Here is a 27,742-nt window from a genome sequence, read left to right as displayed (position 1 = left end):
TTTTAAAAGAAAAAACCTTAGGAAACAAGCTTATGGGATACTTGACTTTACCCTGTGATCCCACTACTCTAGAGTAGACCCAAGAAGCTGATCTTAAATACGATACTACTTGAGGGGAAATCTGCCTTTCCTCTCCAATCCAGCAACTCTAGGGTAGACCAAAGCAGCTGATCTTACACCAAACACATTTGAGGGGAAACCTGACTTTTAAAAACTACCATGCCAGGCCCATGAACCAGGATTTTACTAGAGAAATGTCAATACAGTAGAGTCTCATCCAACATAAATGGGCCGGCAGAACGTTGGATAAGCAAAAAATGTTGGATAATAAGGAGGGATTAAGGAAAAACCTATTGAATATCAAATTACATTATGGTTTTACAAATTCAATTTCAATTACAAATTGAAATTGAAAACACCTGGAAGATCAGAGTTGGGAACACACTGATATACTGTAGATTCTACTGATATACTGTAGAATCCCACATTGAGCATAGAGGAATGTTAACATTGGAAAACCAAAGTTTGCTAAACACTGATATTGGTCAACTGTCTCCAGAATCTCACCTGGAGCTGGTGGTCTGTGTTGGGAAAGCTTGGCTTGTGTCTTCCAGCCTAGCAGAATGGGGCTGGACTGGATAGCCTCTTAAGAAAAAAAGGCCAGAAGTGCAAGTTGCTGTAAGGCTGTCAGAAGTAAATGTGGGAGGAAAAGGAGGAGGAGGAAGATGGAGTGCATGGGGTGAAAAGGGAAGGGAGAAGGGAGAGAGGATCTGGAGCAAAGTGTGTGTGTGCAGGAATCCCAACCCGTTGCCTTGGCTTCTCTCCCCTCCATTCCTTCTTTCGAATCATGAGCTCTTTTCTCGCACTGATTTGGGAACTAGGCTGAGCTGGAGAGGCGTCTCCGAGGCTCTGCATGCACCAAGAGCAGAGAGAGGAGAGCCATTGCATTTCCTTTTTTCCCTCCTCCCTCCCTTGCATACAAATGGCCCCCAATGGGGCAATTCACCTCGCTTCCCTCCGGAGATGTGTTTTTCTCTTCCTCCCTGTTTTTTTTTTTTTTTGCACAGGACTCTCGCCATGCATTGAATGAAGGCAAAGGGTGCAATGTTTCCAATCCGCCACAAGAGGGTGTCGGATAATATGGAGTGTCGGTTAAACAGAAGTCGGATAAGCGAGACTCTACTGTACTTGGTAGCAGACTGCCCATAGAACACAACTTCACTGAGGCTATTCAACCCAGGCAAATTTGACGGCTCCTATCTTATATGTTTTCGGGTGTTTTCTCCAGTTATATCCCAGTTCCTGAGTCGATCTTTGACCATCTTCTCCTCCCTCCATTTTTTGGACTGTTTTGAATGTTTTCCTAACACGAAGATCCCCTGCATAGTAGGAAGGGCTCCGTCATAAATTGCACCCTTGTGCCTTGGTTCTATTTAGAAAATCCTGGGATTAACAGTTTAGCGCAGGGTATTCCCAATTCTCCATCAAATAGCTGTAGTGCACCCCCAGGATTTTACAGGATTCAGCTAAGACAGCTAATGTGGAATCATAGTATTATATTTATGCAGTGTAGATATACTGTCTGTAGTACAGTAATGAGTAAGAACATATGTGTTAAACTCAAGGCCCATGGACTGAATGTGGCCCATAATCTCATATTATGTGGCCCTCCAGAGGCTGGACAAAAATTCCTGTATTCCTCAGTATTAGACATCATGACTAGAGCTGATGGGAGTTGTGATACAGTAACATCTTGAAGACTACAGTTTGTTCTGTTCAGTGTGGTTTGGATTTAGATTCAAAGCTTGTGGATATGATGAAGCTGGATCTACACTGCCCTCTGTCCCAAGATCTGATCCCAGGTTATCTGCTTATCCCAGATTATCTGGCTGTATAGACTCATATAATCCAGTTCAAAGCAGACAATCTGGGATCAGATCCTGGGATATAGATCCAGTGTAGATCCAGCCTGATTATAAAATGTCCTTAAGCCTTTCCCCGGCCTAGGAGGTGTCTGTGGACAACGCCAGCTCTTCGGCTTAGAAATGGAGATGAGCACCAACCCACAGAGTCGGGCATGACTGGACTTAATGTTAGGGGAAACCTTTACCTATATATATTCTCCTGTATCCATGGTTTTTCCATTCATGGACCCTTTGAAGGCAACCATGAGGCTATGTGTCTCTCAATGAAAATTATTTTGACACCCCTCGTATATGACCTCTTTACCATATGAGAGGGGAAATATCATAAGTTGAAAGGCTTTGATAGTGCAAGGTTATAGTCTGATTTGCTGTTTTATTTATCATTTGGTATAAATAAACACTCCTATGCAGTAATATAATAGAGAAGCTTCTCACAGGATCAAAGTCTTGGAATACTTCATTTAACTGGGACTATGACATTGTATGCCACACCTTTTGGATTTCATTGTTTCCTGTGTTTAGCTGCAATCCACACAGTGGCCAGAAAGGATGGAGATTTTGTATAGGAACCACCATGATGAGTTGCATGAGTCCTAGTAATCAATATTTTTAGGTACATGGAATGTTGCGATGTGTCAGTGATCCACCACAACCACCATCCTGATGCAGTAGTCTGTCCACAAATGCAAGGTTTGGGATCTAGGGTCCTCACAAAAGTGGGACACCCATAAATATAAATAAAAATGTAAAATAATTAAAACCTTCGAGAACACTCCTCTATGCATTTCTAGGTCTTCCAGCAAAATGTTATGGTCAACTTCTGCTAGAATCTAACCATAGAATCATGCTAGAGAAACACATGGGAAAAATATTTTTCTGGTCATTAATATGGCAGTGATAGAAGCAGTGTAAAGATACAGTTGTCCTATTATTAACTAATATACAGAATAAAACAATGGTAACAGACAAATTATAATCCTTACAGGCGCATGCGTAATACACAAATACAAACTGTTTACAGCATTACATCAAACATTATATTCATGTTTGTATGTTTTTTCAATAACAGATAAGTATGTTCAATAATTGAGTACAACACTTTAAATTCCAGTATTGTCCCACGTAGATAAACGTCTTAGAAATGGCATGGTCAAAGGAATAAACAACTGTATATTGTGGTTCACACTTTAGATAAATTTATCATAGTCCCATGTAAATTAATGTTTTGGAGATGCATTTTGGAGTGATAGAAGCAGTAGCAAATACAGTAGAGTCTCACTTATCCAACGTAAACGGGCCGGCATAACGTTGGATAAGCGAATATGTTGGATAATAAGGACGGATTAAGGAAAAGCCTATTAAACATCAAATTAGGTTATGATTTTACAAATTAAGCACCAAAACATCATGTTATACAACAAATTTGGCAGAAAAAGTAGTTCAATATGCAGTAATGCTACGTAGTAATTACTGTATTTACGAATTTCGTACCAAAATATCATGATATATTGAAAACATTGACTACAAAAATGCGTTGGATAATCCAGAAGGTTGGATAAGCGAAAGTTGGATAAGTGAGACTCTACTGTACAGTAATCTGCAGATCATTAAATCTGTGAGTGCAAATGTGGGTGACTAGATGCACTTTTTTCTGAAATACCACCAACCATTAGAAATAGTTCATGATTAATGGCTTGCTATGTGAGCTAGAAATTAAATATTCAGTAATAAATGGTAGGGGAGTTCCAAGACCAATGAATTGATGGCAAATTAGATGTCAGATATATCGGTGGCTGAGGTCTTCAAGCTGAAGCTAGCCTTTTAGTTTCTTAATTTCTCCAGAAAGGAAAAAAAAAATTAGCCTTCTGCAATGTGTCTTATCTCATTTCCCAGATTGTATTACTTGGTGGGTGTGAGGCAAGGGGGGAGCAAAGGTATGCAAGCTCTATTGGAGCTAGAATCTCCCCCCCCCCTTCCCCATGCATTTTCAGTCTGTGGACTACCCAAGAAACATTTTTGTATGCATGCGAGATCTGAAATGAAAACTGCTTTGATTCACCTCCCCCAAAGCATGACATTAGATCTATTTTATGACTGGTTGAGCATAACTTTTACCATCAGGTTTCTGCAGATTGCTCACAGTTAGAAACTGGGATTTGATGTTTACAAATATTTTCTTCTTTGCCCCTGCACATTCCATTTCTTTTTCTTGCTTGCTATTTGCAAGGAAATATAATTGCGAGTAATACTGTCTGCCAAGAAAAAATATTTCACATATTTTAATTGGGACATAAAGCATTCCAGAATTACTTCCATGTGGCTGAGAGTTTTGTATAGCAGCTATAGTTTTTATTGTCTTAATGTGCTTTCAAGGCAACTCTGATGTATGGCAACCCTATCATGAGGTTTTGTCGGCCACAGGAAGTTAGCTATTGCCCTTCTCCAAGACAAAGACACTGTGACTTGACTAAGGTCACATAATCAATTTCCATGGCTGAACCAACTTTCAAACTCTGCTCCCCCATGTCCTAGTTCAGACCTCAAACAACTGCATCACAACAGAGCTTATCTCCCATTATATTTCAGCTACCTCTCAAGGTTTTCAAAAAACCTTTCAGAGATGACTGGGTGAGAAAGGACACCAAAATCCAACTGGGTACACTCATTCCCTTAAGCAATTGGGTGTGGGGTCTTCACCTGACTCAAGATTCAATTTATAGTATTATAGCTTTAGCTAAACCTGAAAGAATGTACTTCTCTGTTTCTTTTACTCTCTACTTAGAAAAACAGTAGTTCTATATCAACATGTTTATTAGGAGAAACACAGCCATGTTATACACCATACAACTTTCAAACCCCAATTCTGCATGCACACACCCCAAACCCTTTCAACTCTGCCCCCAATATTGGGGTGATATAAGGGTGATTTTTCATGGAGTGTGTTTCCATAGCTGATTGGGGATTTTAATCCCTGTTTCCCAGCATCCAAGGACTCTTCCAGACAGGCATTTATCCTGGGAAAATTCATGTTTAAAAAAGTCAATGTTTCCAGTTGCCCATCCACTCACACCCCAGAAAGCCCGTGCTCTCTGGGATGGGCATCCAGAGGTTCTCCCAGAACATTCCAGGAGAACACTCGGACACTGTAACCCCCTCACTATCCCACCTCAGGTTAGCTTCACCTTGCTAATAACACCACACACAGAAAGTAGTCTTTTGTAGTTTATTTAGAACATAGGCAAAAGATAGATCATAAAAAGGTAAAAGTTCACTTCCAAAGGATAGGTACAAAACAAGGCTGTAAGCAATAAGTCCATAGAAACATAGAGCATGAAACAAGGTCCTTTTCATAGAAGCCAAAAGTCTCAGCAACCAGAATATATCCACATGAAAATCCAGGAAAGCAAATTTGGTACAGGAAAGCAGACTTGCTTCTTGATCAAGCAATGAAGTTGCATTGACAGAGAGCTCCCTTTCAGCAGACTGTTTTAAAAGCATGACATAAAGGCATTCCTTTGCCCTTTGACCTCCCGTTTATTAGCTATTCGAAGACTTCTACGCAACCTTCTAAATTCCAGTCTCGAAGCCTGATCGAGAGACGCGGCCTCAGAGTCAAGGCCACTGAGCTCATTAGTGTTATCAGTCGGATGCAAAGAGCTACCCTCCCTTTCTGCTTCTTGCACCTGAAATCCATCATCAGAAACAATATCATCATTTCTTCTCATGGGAACAACTCCCTGCTCTTCATTTCCCACAGCAGGAACACTCTGCACCTGGACCCTATAATTCCCAGCATCAAAGTCATCTTCAAATTCATCCTGAATCTGTTGAATCCCATCATTATGCACATATAACCCAGAATCCTCATCAGAATCACACAAAGGTATATCAGAGTCACAACACTCACCAAAAGCCCCCCAAATCCCTTTAAAAAGTAAAATAACTTACCAGACCTCCATTAGAGTGGTCCTATAGCTCTCCTTGTGCATTATTCCTATGCGCCAGGAGAGCTGCAGGACCACTCTAATGGAGGCCTGGTAAGTTATTTTACTTTTTGAAGGTTTGGGGTTTTTTTTAGGTGAGACGGTTGTTGTCTTTGTGGTTTTCCGGGTTAATTCGTGGGACTGCTGTCTGGACTGCAGCCCAGACAGCAGAAGTAGTGGGTTTATCCTGCACCTTCCAAAAAGATGAGGAATAAACCCATTATCAAATTAATTTGCCACAAACCAGGGTTTTCCTGGTTTGTGGCAACTTAATTCATGCTTTTCATGGACGTCATCTAGACAGCCAACTTTTTATTGTGGGAAGTCCCGCATTAAAAGTGCTGCCAGGATGCGCTCCAAGTCCAACACACAAACCTTGGATTCTCAGCATCCTAATTCAACAGTGGTTATATGTTTACATTATTTTTAAACCTTTTAAAATTAGTAGTGTTTCAATAACTTTTAAAAAACATTTTTTGATATCAGGTTTTTAATCTTTTCTTTTAACAATCCTGCAAGTCACCTTAGGTTCCATGTGAAGTGAAAAACAGAAGATTGTTTCTTTGTATGTTTGTTCAATTGAATAAATGATTAAATTCTTGATTTTGGGCTGATGCATATAATAGAGGTGTTTAACTAACCCTTTATATTATGTTGACCATTTTAAGATGAGAAGCTCTTTGGCAGCAACTATGATGTGAGAGTAATTCATATATTGTTCCTGATATATTGGAATCTTTATTGTCATTTCCATTACTGTTGCAAAGTCAACACAGATCCATGTTCACCTAAGAAAATAAGAACTAGTAGATCAAACACTAGGGGCACATTTCCACTGACCATTTATATTGATGTGATCCCATGGAACTGAACCATTTTGACCCAGGGAAAGACCACCTTTATGCAGGTTGACCTAATTCAGAGGACAACCTGAATCTTGGGCCAGAATTTGTGTAATCCCCCAAGTTTGGGACTGTCAAGCAACTGCCTTGATGGCCATCCTGAGCTCCCTTAGGTAAGGTGGCCTGGGGATGTGGGATCTCAGTCCACTCTCCTCCTCCCATGTCACACCTGTCCCCAGTCACGACACATCTACTTGCCTGCTCCTGGACAGCCTAGATGCGCTCAACCAGACTACAGCCTCACTAAGGATCTTTCTTCTCTGCTTCTCCCAGCCATCTTAGCAAGTGGCACACTGGTGGACATCAACAAGTGCTTCCCAAGACTACAGTATGTGAAGGTGTCACAACTGGCAACAGCTGTGAAACATGGAAGGGGGAATTTTGGATAGCTGCCCAGTGCCATTAACCTGTATTTGGCACAGTTGGGCAGTGGGAACCCCATGCCACATCTGAGGTGATTCAAGGTATTCCTATTGAGCCACCAAGCTTCAAGAGTCAATATGAAATGGCCCTAGGACACAAATGTTTGGGGCAGAATTTTTCTTATGTTTGAAATGACCTGTTACCAAGAGGCATCTCTAAAGTCTGTTCATTTTACCTACACTATAACAAACAATTCATTCTCACAAGTATCCCCTTTTTCTTCTCATTGTCTTTTGACTCTCTGTTGAAAAATATGTTTATGTATATGTTTACACTTGCCAGGATGACCTGTAATGCAACTGATTATGTGAACTCAAGTTCCTTTTTTTAAAAAAAGATTTTTATTGAAATTTTTTACAACAAATTTAATCCCAAGGGAAAAGAAAAAGGTATAGGGTTCAAGGGTACAGTGGGGAAGGAAAGAAAAAGAAAAAAGTATGGGTATGGGGGATGTTAATCTATGGGGAAACGTAGGGATTGGGGATGGAGGGAAGGATCCTAATGTCTAGTGCCGGTAGGGGGAGGGGGGGCTAGGGGCAGGGAAAAACATTTAGGGAAGATAGGTTGGGGTAGGAAAGAGACCCTACTAAAGGGGGTGGGGGGGGTAGACTTCCGCTCTTCTATCTTCCCCTTATCATCTTCTTTAAGTTATCTTCTTAATTCTTCCTCTATATATTCTTCAAATTCCGACCAGTCCATTTCCCTCATGGCTCGGCCTGTGTTCCTTTTAATCAAATATGTTAACTTATCCATATTTTTAATGTCCATAATTTTTTCTAACCACATTTCTTTAGTGGGTACAACTGTGCTTTTTCCAATATTTGGCAATTACTAATCTCGCTGCTGTTATTAAATATGAACTCAAGTTCCTGAAAACATGTATCAGACATTAGATATCATAAGACTCTTTCATGTTGTTGCTTTACTGAAATATAGAAACCTGGCTCTGCATCCAAAAGTTTCTGAATTCATTCCTTAAGTATCATACAAAGCAGGACTGAGGAAATTGCAACCAGACTTCCCTTGAGTGCCAGGAGAGGTCCAAGCCCCACTTTTTAAAATTTGGTAATTTTTGTACAAAGGAGCAGCAGATTAACCGCTAAGCTGCAGAACTTGCTAACCGGAAGTTTGGTGGTTCGAATCCGTGGGATAGAGTGAGCTCCCATTGTTAGTCCCAGCTTCCACCAACCTAGCAGTTTGAAAACATGCAAATGTGAGCAGATCAATAGGTACTGCTTCAGCGGGAAGGTAACGGCGCTTCATGCAGTCATGCCGGCCACATGACCATAGAGGTGTCTACAGACAAAGGCAGTTCTTCAGCATAGAAATGGAGATGAGCACCACCTCCCAGAGTCACAATCCACTAAACTTAATGTCAAGAGGAAACCTTTGCCTTTATTTGTATCCCCTAAATCCAGAAACTACCATATAAACATAACATTTGGGATTGTGTTTCAAAAAATAACCATCAAATCCTTTTCTTTTCAAACCCTTGAAACCCAGAAATAAAGCCTCCACTTATCCCTTCTTCCACATAGTTGCCTACTTCTGATGCAAGTCATGCTTAAAAACTGGATTCTCCCCAGTCTATTTGAATTGCATGACCATTGTGGCAAAATATGGTAACCACTTAAAATCTGACATAATTCCTAGGTTTTCTGTCTATTTTTGAATTGTAGGCAAAATGCAACAATATATATTTTTCGAGCCATTTATTGTTTCATCTCTTTTTCACTCATGGTGTTTACTCAGCCTTGGGATGAAAATAGAGATTCACAGAGGACTGAACTGTCTAGGTCTATCCTCTGATTTTATTGCTAAGACAGACAGGGCTAGTTCTTTAAATCTCATCTTAAATGTGCCATTGCTGAACCTTATAAAGTCTTATAACATCTGGGTATGCTATCACATCAAAATATCAGTAGAATTTGAGGGTGGAAATGAAACTTCCAGGTATATGAGCAAACTCAAAATAAAATATAGAAGCATGTAATAGGTACAGATATATAGTGAGCAAAATCCCTAGGCAGAGATCAAAGAAATTGCAGGTCAAATTATTTCATAAGTGCAAATGAAACAATTTTAATAGGACCATGTCAGCTGGAAAAATCCATGCCTTCCCCTAGCCCTGAAAAAAGGATAATCTTACAATGTATTTTATTTACATTTTAAATGATGAAATATTTGCCCATAATTTCCAAGTTCTTTTATGTAGCTGTTTTGTGAAGTGAAAATATTAATATGCAAAAAATTAGGAAAGGTGCTCCACATTTAAAATGAAGTATCATATAAGGAACAATGCAAATTTTCCTGCTTCACATTCCAACAGACACATACACAAACATATGAGAAAGGTATTGAATGGGTAGAGACAAAACACTTTTGTGTAGTTATTTTTAGTCTCTGCAAATGAATTCTGTAAACCTGAACAACACACATGGAATATGGAAATCAGCATAATATCCACTATGATGTTTCTTTCAAGTCATGAATAAAATTACATAGCAATTTACTCTTTCTCTCTTTCAAAAATAATAGTGTGGTGTCTGTATTTATGAGACTATCTTCAGAAACAAGAATGCTGTTACATACATTTAACTATATAGCATGGATAGCCATTGGGTTGAACCCACCCACTGAAATCAATGAATCAAAATTATTATTTATGTCACCATGCAGAACTTTCTCTTTGATTTTCCCCAGATAGTTTTGGAGTGCTTAAACCTGGATTGCTCAAGTAAATGTAGGCACAATCCCAGGGTCCTTTATCTTGGTGATACAATAGTCAGGTTTGGGTAAAAGATGAGTCATGGTACATCACAGGAAGCAAGGGGGCTGCTTTGTATTCTTCTAGATGTGGTTGGCTGCATAATTTTGCAGCTCTTATAAATTAGGGATTTGCCAACTGTCCCCAGCAGAACGCTGCTGGCAGTGCAGTCCAATGAACTATAAATACTGCCTGAGTCACTCTCACACACATACACATTACAAAGCACTGCCTATAAAGATTTGTAGGATGCCGAATGCATCAGATCCCCTGCAGAGAAACTTCTATATGCGGGATTATAATTGGGAATGGGAGGTTCTGGCAACCTAGCTATGGGGCACTTTGTTAGATTTCCCCAAGTAGCGCAGGGAGGAGTGAGCAGAGGGAGAAGCCAAGAGTAAGAAGAAAATGAAGGAGGAGGAGAGAAAGACAGAAAGCAGGAATGCTTACTGGTCTGGCAACACTGCTGCAAAGGTAGGCCTGCAGGATAGTAAATGAGATGGTGTGTAAATTTTTGGTTTGCAAACCCCTCTTGATTTGAAACAAGTTAAGGAACGGGATAGAGCCCCAGTGGCGAAGTGTGTTAAAGCACTGAGCTGGAGACCGAAAGGTCCCAGGTTCAAACCCCGGGAGCGGAGTGAGCGGCTGCTGTGAGCTCCAGCTCCTGCCAACCTAGCAGTTCAAAAACATGCAAATGTGAGTAGATCAATAGGTACCGCTCCGGCGGGAAGGTAACGGCGCTCCATGCAGTCATGCCGGCCACATGACCTTGGAGGGGTCTATGGACAATGCCGGCTCTTCGGCTTAGAAATGGAGATGAGCACCAACTGTCAGAGTAATTTGCAGTGCAGCAGTAGATGGAGTCAGTGGAATGCAGAATGAAGTGACATCCAGAGACTTTGGTAAAACTATATACAAAGTTTTACTGTACAAGACAAACAGACTTGCAGACAATAGACACAGGACTTAACACCTAGGCAGACAGCATTCAACTCAACTCAGAACAGAACTGAACTGATGCAATCAGTAATGCACACACACTTGTGTCTGGACACTCCCCAGTTCCAGCCACACATCAAGGTCAACACAGCTTCTCAGCAATTAACTCTTTCCAGACTATAGTACACTCTGGATGATGCAATCAGTATGCAAAACAGATAAGACACAAATTTAAACACTATCTATACACAAATCCCACATTAACACCAACCCCCAGAGTCGGTCACAACTGGACTTAACGTCAGGGGAAACCTTTTACTTTTACTAAGGAACGGGATGCCCTTTGAATTGCCTCCACTTCGACTTCAGTTTATCTATATTTCGTTCATGTTGACAGTGAGTAGAAGAGCAAGTCTCAAGTGTCCACATACAGATTATGGGCCAACATGCTAAATATAGTGTTGTTGTTCATTCATTCAGTCACTTCTGACTCGTGACCTCATGAACCAGCCCATGCAAGAGTTCCCTGTTGGCTGTCGCCACCCCCAACTCCTTCAACTCAAGGTCAGGCCAATCACTTCAAGGATACCATCCATCCAACTTGCCCTTGGTTGGCCTCTCTTCCTTTTTCCTTCCATTTTCCCCAGCATCATTCTCTTCTCTAAGCTTTCCTGTCTTCTCATTATGTGGCCAAAGTACTTAATCTTTACCTCTAATACCTTCCCTCCAGTGAGCAGCCAGGTATTATTTCCTGGAGGATGGACTGGTTGGATCTTCTTGTGGTCCAAGGCACTCTCAGAATTTTCCTCCAACACCACAGTTCAAAAGCGCCTATCTTCCTCACTCAGCCTTCCTTATGGTCCAGCTCTCACATCCATAGATTACTTCTGGGAATACCATTGCTTTAACTATGCTTACCTTTGTTGCCAGCGTGATGTCTCTACTCTTCACTATTTTATCAAGATTGGTCATTGCTCTTCTCCCAAGAAGTAAACGTCTTCTAATTTCCTGGCTACAGTCTGTGTCTGCAATAATCTTTGCACGTAGAAATAGAAAGTCTGTCATTGCCTCCACATTTCCCACCTCTATTTACCAGTTATCAACCAGTCTGGTTGCCATAATCTTGGTTTTCTTGATGTTTAACTGCAAACTAGCTTTTGCATTTCACCTTGGATATTAGGCTCCTCAGCTCCTCCTCACTTTCAGCCATCAAAATGATATCATCTGCATATCAAAGGTTGTTAATGTTTCTTCCAGCAATTTTAAATCCAGCCTTGGATTCATCAAGCCCCACACATCACATGATTTGTTCTGAAAGAAAGTTGAATAGGTAGGGTGAAAGTATTGTGTAACAAAGAGGTCTACTTCAGCATAGTCTTAGAAGCTACAGCAAGAGTAGCATCAACAAAACATCACAGGCTGGGAAAGGGAATACAGATGGGATAGTCCCACAGGGGTTTATTTTGCACACTGATAGAGTCTTTCAGGAAAGGTTACCCTGATCTGGTTTCTTCTTATTTAACCAAGCTCAAAAGACTATTCTAAATCAAAAGGGCAAGCAGAGAGTCCTCAAGTTTTAAGAAAATAGCAAAATCAGTATTGAGGCTCAAATCTAATCAAATGGTGGCATATTTCACTCATTCAATTTTCCCTACAGCCCTGTTAGACCATCTCCAAAATGGAGTCTGGGCAGTCCCCTAGCCCTCTAGAAAAAGTTTTAGATTATATGAGGGTCTACCATGGTATGAGGAGATCTCTCAAACATAATGAATTCTGCTGCTCTTCCAGTTCATGCAACAGAAAGTGATTTAAACCTCTGTAGATTGGATATGTACTCTAACTCATAGATTGGATATGCTGTCTGATTTAAAGCCAAAAAGTCACTTTTGAAAAGTTCAGCCGCGCAGTCCTTTAATATTTCACTCTTATTTTTTTCCTTCTATATTTTACCTATCATCCTCCTTTTCCTCTGACTTCTCCAAATTAGATTATCTTTTATGTGTGGATTTCCCCGTCTCCAACTTCTTTTTATCTCAGCTGTATGCCTGAACCTTTTCTTCCTTTGGTATCTCAAACTCTATGAATTATTGCAGAACATATTACCATTCCCTCACACAACTGCTGGGGCTGTAGAATGCACCTTGACTTTCAGCTTACAACTCAGAAACATCACTTCTTGTAGCGTTTTAGAAAACTTTTTAGGAAATATTCCAGTATGCCTGATCAAACTTATTTTTGTTTTCTCCACTCAGAATTTGACTATCTGTTTGTATGTAAGAAATCTAATTCTCCTACACAGCACAGTACTGTCACTTATCTTCAACTCTGAATATTTTGTGGGGTATTTTGTTATTATTTGAATCCTAATTATCTTCTCTGGTTTCATTCAATTCTTGCTAGTGGCTTCTTTGGGGCAATCAGAGGAAAAATATCTGAAGAAAGGGATTAAGCATTCTCTCCTCTTGTGTGGTATCTATCTCTTGTTTTATTGATTTTAACACAATGTAATTTCTTTTTGAATTGGATGTAAATCTTCAACTGGTAACTTTTGGGTTTCTTGCAACTCACTACATATGAAATAAGGAGTCTTCTTTATCTTGACAGACCCAACATTGATTTGAAATATTCTTAGACATTTTAACAACTTATTTGAGGTTAAATATCATTTCAACATCATTTCATACTACCCAGAATGTGTGTGTGTGTTTTTTTTTCAGATATACAAAACACTTTCAGCTAATAAATGCTTAGAGATATTTGTACTCAAACTCTAGAGACTACATTTTCCCTTCTTAAACTGTCACAGATATTTTGGTAGAATAGACATATTTTGGTTTTCTAAGTTTATGACCTGTTTAACAGTCTGCAGAGATAATCAGCCCTCTTTATCTCCAGAAGGAAACATTGATTTTGGCATTTTATGTAAGACACCATTTTATTTTGCCACTGTATATAATGGGACTTCAGCACCCATGGATTAGAGTTGTGTGTAGATTTCTTTTCCTCAGTTTCCTCTGTTTCCTTCAGTACCTTCAGTACTTCGGGAGCCCGTAACGATAACCTGCTGGTACAAAAACCTGCTCAACATGAAAGCAAGTGGGAGCCGATCTCAGCTCCTCCTCCCCTAGTCAGCATCACAGTTTAATATTTTTGATTTTCCTTTATTTTCCTGATTCTTTTTATTTAGTGGGACTGACTGGGAGTTAGGAACTTAAGGGATAATGGGTAGGATGCATATGCACGCGTTTGAAGGCTTTCACCCTATTAGCTCCTTTTCCCGCTTTCCTTCCTCTCCTTCAGGAAATACTTCTAAAAGATTATTATTAATAATAGTAATCCCAGCAAACAAAAAGATACCTCTCCTCTAGAGTAGAAAGTAGAAACAGCTTTTTAAAATATCATTTTTATTGTATGATTTGTGAGCAGCTTTGATACAGTTCTTGTTATGACAAAGATCGTATTTTTTGGATATAATAAAAGCAATTGAATAATATGACACAGACAATGTGAAAGAAAGAGGGTGTGAGGGACGTAATAGAGGCAGTCGACAAGTGGGGACAGGTAAAAAATAACAAAAGGACAAGAAAAAAAAGGCAGGAAGGGGAAAAAAAGAAACCAAGCAAGTAGGTAGATAGATATATATATATAGATATATATATATATATATATATATATATACACACACACACACACACACACACACACACACACACACACACACAGTTGCTATAGTATTCCTATCACTTCCAGAGCCCGTGGCGTGGTCCTTTTCATTTTTCCTTTTTACCCATATATTTTATCCTTTGTAGTTGTATAATTAACAATACATTTACATTACAATTCCGCCCTGGTGATTTTCCTTAATCAAACTTTATGTGAATATTTATTTTCTCTTTTTTTAAATAGTCTATCAATGGTTTCCAATTCATTCTGTTAGTTGGTATTCTGTTCTGAGCCAATTTTTGTGTGAGTAAATCCATATTCATTATGTCCAACACTTTGTTGAGCCATTTTTCCATACTGGGTACTTCTTCAGTTTTCCATTTCTGCACCAGTACTATTCTTGCTGCAGTGGTGAGGTAGAATATTAACTTATCAGTATTTTTGTCAAGGTGAGGGTCAGTAATTCCTAATAAAAAGCATTCTAGCTTACATTCAAACTGTTTTTGCAAAATCTTTATCATTTTTTTATATGCATCATGCCAAAAAAAATTTAACCCTTTTGCACTCCTACCACATGTGGATGAAGGTGCCGATGTTCTTATCACATTTCCAACACTTTTTGTTTATTTTCCTTTTGTTTTATTTTGCCAGTTTGTTCGGAGTCAGGTACCACATGTAAAACATTTTGTACCAATTCTCCTGAATTTCCGTTGTGTATGCATATCTTAATTTCTTTGTCCAGCTCTCCTCCCATTGACTCATGTAAATTGCATGGCCTATTGCTCTGGCCCATTTTACCATAGCTTTGAGGAAGCAAAACCCCAAACGGAAAGGAGATTGCAGCCTTGCAGGCAAGTGAGGGGATTTTTAAGGTAGTCCAGTGAGCATAGCTCAACTGAGCTCCAGATCATCGTTCTTTCTTCCCTGGGCCTCCTTAAAATGCCTTGGGAAGCTGCTGGTGCTGGGAGAGAAGAAAGGGTGTGTGCCTGCCTCTCCTCTAGAGTAGTACAGCATTAAGAAGCAATAAACCCAGTCTCCTCCTCTACAAACAGATGGAAAAGAATCCAGAAAGAGAGGTAACTCTGATGCTTTTTTAAATCCAAGTCTTAATGAAGGGTATGGAAGGGGAGCCTGTGGGAAGGTGCTTTCTTAACCCCATTGCTGACACCTAGGCTCCCTTGAAGGGAAGAAAGCAAAGGCTCCCAGAGGAAAGGGGAGCCTCATAAGTTACCCATTGCTGCCAATTGGCCAAAAAGAGGAGGGTTTTTTGGATGCCTCCTGAAAATGCCCATTTGGCATAAGGCCATTTTCAGGAGGCACAGGAAAACAGATATGGGGGTTTTCTGGTATCCGACAAGCAGAAACAGCGATACACACTATTTTAGTATTTTAATATCCCTTTGGGATCCCCAAAAAAAAATTCACAAGAAAATACTATCATGATGTCTCTGAAAATGGAACACATAGAGTGTAGATGGAGACTTAACAAATATCTACTTTTGAAGGTTGAAATTTTGCAAGAATGCAAAAACTAATTGAGGGAATGTTTGGAAATGAATTGAAATAAGTATATAGATGTTTCAATAGTTTTGGGTGCAATAAAGATTGTGGGAAAAGACAAATGGCTTCAGGTTAAAAAGAGAAAGAGTGTTGGGAGAAAGAGAAAGCTTTAGATGAACTTCCAAAATTTAGAGCAAAGGCTCAAGAAAAAAATTGAAAAATTAATTTAAGGATTGAGTAACTTAAACAACAGTTCTCATTAACAGTTCAATAAATTAAAGCAAAATTACTATTCATAAACAAAAGAAATTTGTATTTACAAGTATACCTGGGAGTTGAGGAAAGAAAGAACAAATAAATTATTGCAAAGATTAGGAAGGGATACCAGTAGATAATTAACAATATGAAAATTTTTAAAGATTCTGAAGAATATGCAGAAGTCTACATTTGAGGAATAATGAAATAGTTTTTAGCATGGTAATTCTAACAAAACATTTATGCTCTAGCAGATGCACTTAAGTAAAAACAAGAATTCTGAGGAAGCTACTCAAAGAGCTCTCATTGTGTAGTTTAGGTCAAAGTAGACAATATAGTAAGTGTTTGGAAGAGATGTTTCACAATTACTAAAGACAACTGTTTGTTATCTGATGATCTTGTCCTCAAGTAAGCCTGATCAGAGAAAGCATCTAAGGGAACGGACTGCTGGCAATAAATGAGAGACAGGCTCAGTAATAAGGAACACAAAGAAATATTCTTGAACTCAACAGTTTTAATGCAACTAGCATTTTTGCACCTCCTGAGACTTGTGAAAAACATGTGTCTTGCTCTGAGCATTCACCCTTTTCTGAAGCTCTCAAGAAATAATGTGTACAAAATGCAATGAATATATTCAAGATACAATAGCTAAAATGTGACTAATTGAAAAATATAGAAAAATCTGAATCTAATTAGTTATTTTCAGCTACAGTAGACTTATTGAATCATTTATCACCTAGATAAAATCCATTGATTCCATCAGCCTTTTCTAGGTGGGACTTGGCTTTGCCTGGCATCCAGGAGGAAATGTTGTGTGATGTCTGCCGTGGGGCTCCATCCTCTAGATGGAATAAAAGTGTATTTGGACGCTGAATTTATCCCATCTGATGAGATCCATAGAATAGGACTAAAACCCTAAATATGCTTCAGTCACTGGGGAAAAGTTATGAAAATTAATTTATCGAGAAAAAAGATAATAATAACTGGTGTAAGTTTCCATGTAGGAAGAAAACACAATATTTCACAACCAATATGAAATAGTGACAGGAAGGAAGAGCAGATAGGATTTGGAGAAACCAAGGATAAGAGATTTACCTGGAAAATAGTTCCTTTGTGCTTTGCATTCTGTCCTACTGCCCGTTTAACACATATTTATTTATCAATGTATCAGAGTAGCACTGAATTTCCGGTATCATATCTATGGACCTTTGTTTCTTGGCCTCATAATTTCTTCACAGCTTGCTCAGGCAGCCAATGAAAGGATCCTATGGGTGGAAGTCACCAGTCAGGTTCTGGTTGATTGAAGCAGCCACCCCCCAGAGGACCTCAGTATCCTAAGAGGCAGATTGTGTGGGAGAACATGATCCTGTAGGTAACCTGAACCCAAATCATGATAAACAAAACCATGTAGGACTTGAAAACTCAAAACCTACACTTTGTACTTTGCCTAGAAACTAACTGGCAACCAATGGAGTTACTGTAGTGTAAGTGTAATATGCTCACTTCTGAATGTTCCTGTAACTAGTCTGGTGACCATGTTTTGAACTAATTGGAGTTTCTGAACTTAGTACAGAGGTAACCCAATGTATAGCGAGTTGCAGAAGTCCAACGTTGTGTTACCAGCATGTGCACCATGATCTTTAGGCCCTCCAATTCTAGGAAGGGGCACAGCCGGAGTGTCAGCCAAAGCTGGAAGTAAGCACTACTGACTGTTGCATCTATCTGGACTGACATTTTGAGACATATATCCAGTAGCACTCTTAAGCTGCTAATACAGTTTTTCAGGGGAAGTGTAACCCCATCCAGAACTATCTGACACACCTCCAACCCCATTAGGATCCGTATTGGCAAGCAACTCTGTCTTATATGGATTCAGTTTTAATTTGTTTTTCTTCATCTAGCCCAGGGGTCCCCAAACTAAGGCCCGGGGGCTGGATGCGGCCCATCGAAGCCATTTATCCGGCCCCTATGGCACAAGGGCAGAAGGGGGTTGGGCTAAATGGCCCAAGGGGTCTCTTTTTCTCTTAAAACCCCTATTATTATTATTATTATTATTATTATTATTATTATTATTATTATTATTATGGCTGGGTGGCCATCTGTCAGGGATGCTTTGCTTGTGCTTTTGGTGCACAAAGGCAGAAGGGGGTTGGACTAAATGGGCCAAGGGGTCTCTTCCAACCCTCTTTATTATTATTATTATTATTATTATTATTATTATTATTATTATTATTAACAACAACATTGAGGCTGGGAGGCCATCTGTCGGGGGTGCTTTGCTAGTGATTTTGGTACACAAAGGCAGAAGGGGGTTGGACTCAATGGCCCAAGGGGTCTCTACCAACCCTCTTTTTATTATTATTGTTGTTGTTGTTATTATTATTATTATTATTATTATTATTATTAATTGCTCGGTGGCCAACTATAGTCCGGCCCTCCAACAGTCAGAAGGATCGTGAACTGGCCCCCTGTTTAAAAGTTTGGGGACCCCTGATCTAGCCTATTACTTCCTCCAGACATTCATTCAGAAGAGACATGCTATCCTTAGCTAAAGCTGTGTTTGAAGGCATAATACTCAAATTGTTATTTCATTAGTTTAGGTATGAGTGGATTTTTTTTGGCTCAACTCGGGATCTATTTTGGGCATTATGCACTTTGACTTGACCTGGAAGAGTGAAATTTTGAGGAAACAATTAAAATAGATTCTGGCCCATCTGCTCACAGCTCTTTCCAGGAAAACATGTGGAAGATCAATGCAATATATTGATCTCATAGAAAAAAGCACTGCAATGGCCTATCTTCAAAATTCACATCCTTTCACTTTTCACTTTTAAACTTCATTCGAGTAGATTTTTTTTAAAGCATTAATTATCTCAATCTTACCCCAATGGTAATTTGTTTCTATTGCAAAGCTTAAAAATATCTTGTAGGTTCCAGAACATATGTAGATATTTATGGGTATTCTGAAATGCATAAATATCCAGAGCCAGAAATCACATGTTTTCATAATGTGGAATGCTTGTTTGAATATTATCAGCCCTCTTTGTTTGCCAAGGAGGAGAAGGAAAAGGAGACAATTGGGACAGTTTTTGTCCCAGATAAGTTTTGTTTACCTGTGCTTGACAAGGACCTGAAACTCAAGGGGATTGTTTAGAACTCATGTCATAGCAATACCATATAGTGCCTACCTTGTAAGTCTAGTTCTGTGGATATCTGCTACAAACCATGACTAAAAAATTCCAGTCTAGCTCAGTGTGCATTAAAGGGTTAAAATGGGGGGGGGGGGCATGAATCACCATTCTGTGATGGCATGTGACCTTACATAATTCAATGTCAAATTCAAATCTGTGTAATAATTCCAACTGGATAATGAAAAAGTTTATGGATGTTGTTGTTGCCAATTTTCCTTCATTTAATTTCTTTCCTGCCATTTAGCATTTCAGAATAGAGACCATTTTCTTCTGCAAACCTATTTCTATTACAACAATCAAACAGTAATTCAGCATACATATCTATGAGATACTAATGGCTGCATGTTTACACAGTGAATTGAAGTATGGAAAACAAGGAAATGGGAGTGGAAAGGTCTCCTTTGCATTCATCATAGGGGCCTCTGGTGGCACAGTGTGTTAAAACGCTGAGCTGCTGAACTTGCAGATCAAAAGGTCCCAGGTTCAAATCCCGGGAGCGGAACGAGCGCCCGCTGTCAGCCCCAGCAACCTAGCAGTTCGAAAACATGCAAATGTGAGTAGATCAATAGGTACTGCTGCGGCGGGAAGGTAACGGCCCTCCATGCAGTCATGTCGGCTGCATGACCTTGGAGGTGTCTACGGACAACGTCAGCTCTTCGGCTTAGAAATGGAGATGAGCACCAACCCCCAGAGTCGGTCACAACTGGACTTAACGTCAGGGGGAAAATCCTTACCTTTAACCTACATTCATCATAGCTATCACAGTGGTGACCTCAAATATGATAGAAACCTACCATTGACTAGGTCCAGGCTACCCATTAATGGTAAAATATCCATTGTGATTTCTCAGCATTAGAGTATGGGCTCTTCTACACAGGGCAAAAACCCATGATAAATTCTGGATTAGCCTGAGGTGTCTAAACAATCTCTCAGGCGGATTAACCCAGAGTAAACCTTGCAATAAGGTCAGATCTTTTCAGGTGTGGGCTCTGTGGGAATTCCTACTGCCATCCTGGTTTTTCAGGAATTCCCCCTCCTTTCTCCAAAGCTCTCTTTTAGCTCTTCCAAGAGAGGAGGGAAAGGAAAAAGTCTTGAGGCCTTTGTTGAACTCTTCCTTTGGTAAGTGGAGGGGGAAATGGGAGGCAGAGAGGGGAAACTAGCAGTGCCCTTGCCCATGTGTACTGATCCTGGATCAGTACAAGAAAGCATCTTGCCAACCAGCCACCAAAATTCTGGGATTTTGGCCCACTGTGTGGCTTGATGTTGTGGTTCAATCTGATGGAGCTGGGGTTTCAGGGTCTCAGAGAGCAGATACAGTTTCAAAGTTCGACAGCTCAGATGCAGTTTCAGAGCTTGGAAAACCACTGGAATCAGATGCAGCTGAGAAGGGGGAAAAAGAGGGGATGTTGCAGCAACAGGTTGTGTCTCCGTATGAAACTGCAGATGTTTTGGAATCCAGCAGCTCTAATAACATTAGCTCATCCAGGGGAGAAGTTGACTTGGATACATAGTCAAGATGTGGCTCTGAGGGAGGAAGGAGTCAGGTGCCAAAATTCAGACAGACTTGAGAGAGGGGGTGGGGAGGAAACTGGGCCCCTCAAGGTCAAAAGAATGTGTTCATGCTTTGTAGTTCTTAAAGCAGAGGAGGCTGTGGTGGGATTTTAGATCTAGCAACGTTGCTTTCCCTGTAAAGTCTCCTAACCTCATTCTTCGCTCAAGCCAAGATTCAAGTTCATATTGTGGTATCTTGTTCCATGGAAGATTTTGGGATTCATGTCCATATTATGTTCCTGGTTTTCTGGATTTTGCCTAGAGATTCATGTTCCAGTTTTAAGCCCTGTTTTGAATTTATTCTGCCTTTGGATTGATTCCTGTGATCACTTTGAACTGACTTTTTGCTTGTGACTTTTGCTTTCTATATTAACTCTTGAATTTTACCCTTGGTTCACCCCAAAGTATTTTGCCCTTTTCTATATATACTTTCTTAAAAACTGCTTTGACTTTCAGGCTTGGCTTCTTGGTGGGTGCTGTGAGCAAGGTGAAACCCAGCTGAGGTGCAACACCTTAATCCTGGTTCCTCGTGGAATTTAGGCATGTCTGGAAGGACCCTATGTCTGCCAATTACATTTTCTGCCTCAGTCATTAATACCAGCTGGGTCTTCTCTTGTCATGTTCTTTTCTCCTGGAAGATATTATACAAAATAGCAAGAATCAAAGGAGAAAAACCAGGAAATGACAGGGAGAGGGAAAACAGACTTTGACCAGTACCTTTTTGTAGAATTGAGAACCCCTGGCCCTTGAATTTTTGCACCCCAGTGAAGGTCCACCTTGCTCTCAACACACACCACTGAGACAGACTTGATATAAACAGCAAAAAGGTAGCAAAAAGTAAAGCAAAATGCTATAAGAAAATGCAATAATCAAATTAGGATCCAATGTCCCGGGAAAAAGTAAGTAAAGCCTTAGATGGCAAGGCTTAAAACAGGAACATGATCTTCAAAGCAGAACCCAAAGCACATGATACAAACAGGAACATAAAGGCAATAATACTTTCCCAAAATACATAGGCAAAACCTGAACGAGGACTTGAGGCTTGAAACAGGAACAAAGCATGAGATCTTGCTCTAAAAGCAAAGTTGCTTCATCTGAAAGGCTGTCCTCACATTTGCTCTATTTACCCATTTTTGCAAGACATGAACACATTTCTTTGGCCTTGGGTTCCCAGCCTTTTGGCTGCAATCCTTGGAGAATGCCTGAGAAGTCTGGTTCTCAGAAGCAGCGTCACATTTCTGTCTAATTGCACTCCTTCATTATCACTATCTGAAAGTGAAACACCTGGCTGTTGTTGACTCTCCTGACTGCCCTCCTCCCATTCTGAAATCTGTGAAGGGTCAAACTGATCTGAAGCCTCTGCTATCTCATCTTGGCTCCCTGCCTGAGCCTCCTGCTGCTCAGATTGTACAACATCTTCAGACTGTGAAACCCCAAATCCTCCTTCATCATCAGACTGAGCCACAACATGAATGTTCTAACTGGAGGTCAGCTGTTACCAACCGTGCTGTGGAATTTGAAGAAGCACAAATGGAGGGCAAAAGGGAGAAACGTGTCAAAGGAAGGTGCATCAAGCCAACTCTTGTCAGGACCGCCGTCCATCTGGAAATCGATATCCTCAGTGTAGATCGAGAATAGGTCTCTACAGTCACCTACAGACTCACCACCAAGACCCTACACTTAGAAGGTAATCATAATCGGCCACAAGTGATCACCTATGATGATGTAGAGGACTTCTGCTCATGACGGAGTACACTAGGCCAATCTGAGATCATTCTAAGTTTCGTATCATTTGGAAATTGGACAGATGTAAATAAGAAATTGGAAAATTCATCTTTTATGCTGACTGGGGTATCTAGGGAAGCATAATTCAAAAAATATATATCCAAGGTCTGAATTTAAGTAGAAATGTGTGCATTTCTAGTGATATTTGCATACAGTCCATTCAGTTTTTGCATAGGTATGTCTTTTTAAAAACCACATAAAATGCATATTTATTTTTTTCTTTGAAGTTTCTCCATCCATACCATTTTGTACACAATGGACCCATTTTATATGCTACAAGTGGGCAGAGCTTAGCCTTCTAACTGGCAGCAATGGGCTAAAAATGATTATTCATCTCCCTCTAATTAGGACTTTATTTTTCTTTTCTTTTTTTGTATGAACGTAGAGGCATGGATGAGGGGTTGTGCTGCCAAGTTTAGTGTTTCTGGGATGTGTAGTTTTGTTGTTTTGTCCTAGGCAGAAATTTCATTACCCTTTTATATATATAGATGTCTCAGCTGAGAATGGCATTACGATGTTCAGGGAATATATTCCAATCCACATATTAATGCAGGAAGTCAGAGGTTGGAATCTTTGAAGAAATTTAACATCAAGATTAGCAGAAATTACACCAAACATAATCAGTTCCCAGAGTGTATCATGCCATACATCTTCGGTTTTTGCACTTGCATGAAGGATTTTAAAAGTTTTCTTTCTGCTCCGAGAGATTGCAAGAGATTTTGAAAATCTTTTTCAATATTTTTTTACACTTGGGATTTTTTTGGTGAATTGTTTAGATTGTTTTGTTGTTTTATTGTTCACCTATTATTGATTTTTTTAATTGCAAAAAAGGTCTAAAATGCCAAAAAAAATTCAAAGTAATTGTATTTTTTTTCACTAGAGTGTCCTAGCATAGCATTTTTCTTCAAGGATGGAACATCTGTGGATATTATTATAGATAGGTTGCTAAATTCTAGCACGTTCCTGACATAAACCAGGACACATTCATGGCAGTGGAAAGGAAAAGTTTCTAGCTTAACATTTTACTGTGCTAGTTGATTCTCATGCATAGGAACTATGTTAAGAGTCCCTACCAATGGCCTGAAATAGTGTAGCACAGCAAGAGATAAAGCAAAAGGAGTATCTTCATGCCTTATTTAGTTTCAGAACTATTTAAAATGCATTAATAATATTTACAGAATGAATTTTCTTCAGGTTTCCAACATTTTGTAACTAGTATTATTGGATTTTCCAAATCCTGGCCAGTTTTTATTGTTGGACTATTACACAGGTCAAAGCTACATGCAGACACTAGGAAGAACAGATAAATGTATTTGACTTGGAATTAACTATTGTACTTCTTCAGATTTTTCCCCACTGAATTCATATTGATTTTCTGCATAGGAAAAGAAATACAATGCTAGCAAGAGTTCTGCGCTAGTTTTTACGAGAGTGTAAAACCGTAATGACCAGAAGAAATGGCCTAAACCTTCAAGAGAAGCATCCTATAAGTAAAATTTCCGTATTGACAAAGCCATTATTGCCAAAACACCTGGAAAACATACTAATCACACCTCAAATGGCTAACTGAAACTGTCCATAACAAACTTCACACTGTTACTTAAAACTTCACTAATTGTTGTCAAATGAGTGTTACAAAAAGAGAGTAGATGTAACAATACAATTTGAAGGTCTAGCCTCAGCCGAGATAAACATTATGCAGTTGCTCTCTAAGAAATCTATATTACAAATGGGATTAATATTTCCTTCTTTAAAGTCTTTTTTTCTCAGGCTGGAATCAAATTCAATGAACAACATTAAATCTGTACACTCAATCCTTGGAGTCTTTTCAAGCACATAACAGAAGTGTGCAGCACTAGCTTTGTGGTTTATTGACCGATATGAATGCATTTCAGAGAGCATTTACCATCAGTTTTGGATCAACTGCACTGGCTTCCAATTTGAGTCTAAGGACTTTTATCACACCATCCTGTTTTCTCATCACAATCATGTTATTTAAGCAAATAGAAACATACCATTATTGGAATGATCACTGCAAAAAAGTGGTGGCATTTTGTTGGTGCAAATTCCTGCAATCTGTCTTTTCCATAACCTCACTTCCTATCCATGTTTGCTCCACAAAGAGCATGCACACCGTGATTTTCAATATATTCCTTAACATACACACACCTCATTTTACTGCACAGTTTTGGCATGCTTGCAAGAACTTCCTCCACAATAACAGGATTGTAGCGGAATGAGATTATCAGATGGGAAGACAACAAAATACAGTAGAGTCTCACTTATCCAAGCCTCACTTATCCAGGCTTCTGGATAATCCAAGCCATTTCTGTAGTCAATGTTTTCAATATATCATGATATTTTGGTGCTAAATTCATAAATACAGTAATTACAACATAACATTACTGTGGATTGAACTACTTTTTCTGTCAAATTTATTGTATAACATGATGTTTTGGTGCTTAATTTGTAAAATCATAACCTAATTTGATGTTTAATAGGCTTTTCCTTAATCCCGCCTTATTATCCAAGATATTCGCTTATCCAAGCTTCTGCCAGCCAGTTTAGCTTGGATAAGTGAGACTCTACTTAAACAGCAATTTTCCCATCAATAAAAGAGACAATCCATTCAGGAATTAAGCACAATGCAATTATGGGACAGTCATGATGCTATGCAGTAAACCCCGTTAACAAATGTCTTTATCATGCCACAATTGTGGAGCTTGTTTCCAAAAGGTACCAAATCCACCTGAATAAATTTTACCTTTTGGAAACAAACTCTACAATTGTACTTTATCACTGTGTGATAAAGTCCTGAGCAAAATTCAAAGTGTTGGTTTTGAAATATAAAGCCAAAAAGCTTTAGACTTGGTTGTCTGAACAACCACCTCCTCTTGTACCAGTCTGAATTTGAAATCTTCAATGACTGCCCTTATCCATCTCTTACCACTTGGGTAGTCAATACACAAGAGAAGCCTTTCTCTGTAGCAACACCTAAATTGTGGATTTCTCCCACAAAAAGGGTGGGCAGCCAAAACTATATTCTTATGAAAGGCCAGTAAGGCTTGTTTTGAAGTCTGATTTTAAAATAAGAGGGTTGAACGAAAAGTGATGCCTCCACCTTCATTACTTGGGTTTGGATGGGAATATTTTAATAAACCAAACGCAGAAATAATCCTTAGAATGTGTTCTTTGACTACCACTATTCACTTTTCCACATAATTGCCAGACAATTGGATACATTTCTGCTAACAAGTTTTCTGAAGCCGTCACGGAAGAAGTCGACACTCTGTTTCCGCAACCAGTGTCTCACAGTTCTCTCAATGTCTTCATCAGAAGCGTAAGAATGTCCCCGCAGATCTTCTTTGATTATCAGGAACAGATGGAAGTCAGACGGTGCTAAATCTGGACTGTGTTGAGGATGCCGTACGGTGGTGAGATCCAGTCTCTGAAGTTCTGCTGTGGTGGCATGTGATGTGTGTGGTCTCGCATTGTCATGCCGCAGGAAAACATTTCCCTTTTTCTTTCAGAACCTTGTTAACTGTCGTTTCAAAGTTCACAGCGTTGTGATGTAACACTCTGAATTTATTGTTGTTCCACATTCAAGGAAATCAACATGGATGACACCATCTGTATCCCAGAACACTGTTGCCATGATTTTTCCAGCTGAGGGCTGTGTCTTGAATTTTTTTTCTGGGGTGAGTCTTTGTGTCGATATTCCATAGACTGACGCTTCGTCTTCGGGTCGTAATGGTGTACCCACATTTCATCTCCTGTCACAATTGAATGGAGAATGGCGTCACCTTCATTCTTGTAACGCGAGAAGAGTTCCTGGCAAATTTCAAGTCTGTGCGCTTTCATTTCAGGTGTCAGATCTTCCAATAGCCAAGCAAAGCAATAATGTGACCCACACATTTTTGTGAAATGCCGATTATGCTTGAAATTTCTCTCTGAGTGATACGATGATAGTCCTGAATCAATCTGTCAACCTTTTCCTTGTGAAATTCGGTGGTTGCTGTCATAGGACGTCCAACTCTTCGTTTGTCCTGCAAGTCAGATGTTCCCACCTCAACATCTTTAAACTTACTCGCCCAACGACACACAGTTCTCACATCAATACAATCACCATAAACAGCTTGCATTCTGTGATGAATCTCCTTTGGGGTGACATCTTCTGCTGTCAAGAATTCAATGACTCCACGGTGCTTAAGTCACATTGACCGACCGTCTGTGCAGAGCTGCATACTTTACACTTTAACAAAACAATTGTTCAATTCTAAGGCTTCCTGCCAAATGGAACTGTAGAGGAGAGTCTACTGAACAAGTCAGTACCTGCTGCATACCAGTACTACCATCCGTTGGAGAGTTGCGAAGGTGGAGGCATTACTTTTCATTCAACCCTCGTAGTTCTGAAAATGTTTAAATGAATTTTAAAATATTTTAGTAGGCATCACTTTGGAAGCCATTATTGGCAGGAAAGCAGTACACCAATATAGGCATCCTCAAACTGCAACCCTCTCGCTGTTTGGGCCTCCAACTCCCAAAAGCTCTGGCCAACTTGTTCAATGGTCAGAAATTCTAGCAGTTGGAGGCCAAAACAACTGGAGGGTCACAGTTTGAGGATGCTTGCACTAATATTTTTACAAAATGTGAATCCAATAGACATCTCACCAAAATCATTCAGTTCTATAAATGTGAGAGGAGCTGAATTGTGAACTTCCATCTCCACAGCCCACAGTTTAACCAGTAAGCAAAATCTAGTTCCTGTCAATTTGACCTGCTTTTATAGCCCTTTTTAGAAACTTATGACCAATGTAGCTATATTTCTTCTGTTTTTCTTTTCCTGCTTTTGTTATGC

The sequence above is a fragment of the Anolis carolinensis genome, chromosome 5, assembly GCF_035594765.1.
Source record: "Anolis carolinensis isolate JA03-04 chromosome 5, rAnoCar3.1.pri, whole genome shotgun sequence".
Classification (NCBI taxonomy): Eukaryota; Metazoa; Chordata; class Lepidosauria; order Squamata; family Dactyloidae; genus Anolis; species Anolis carolinensis.
Note: the sequence above shows the minus strand (reverse complement) of the source record.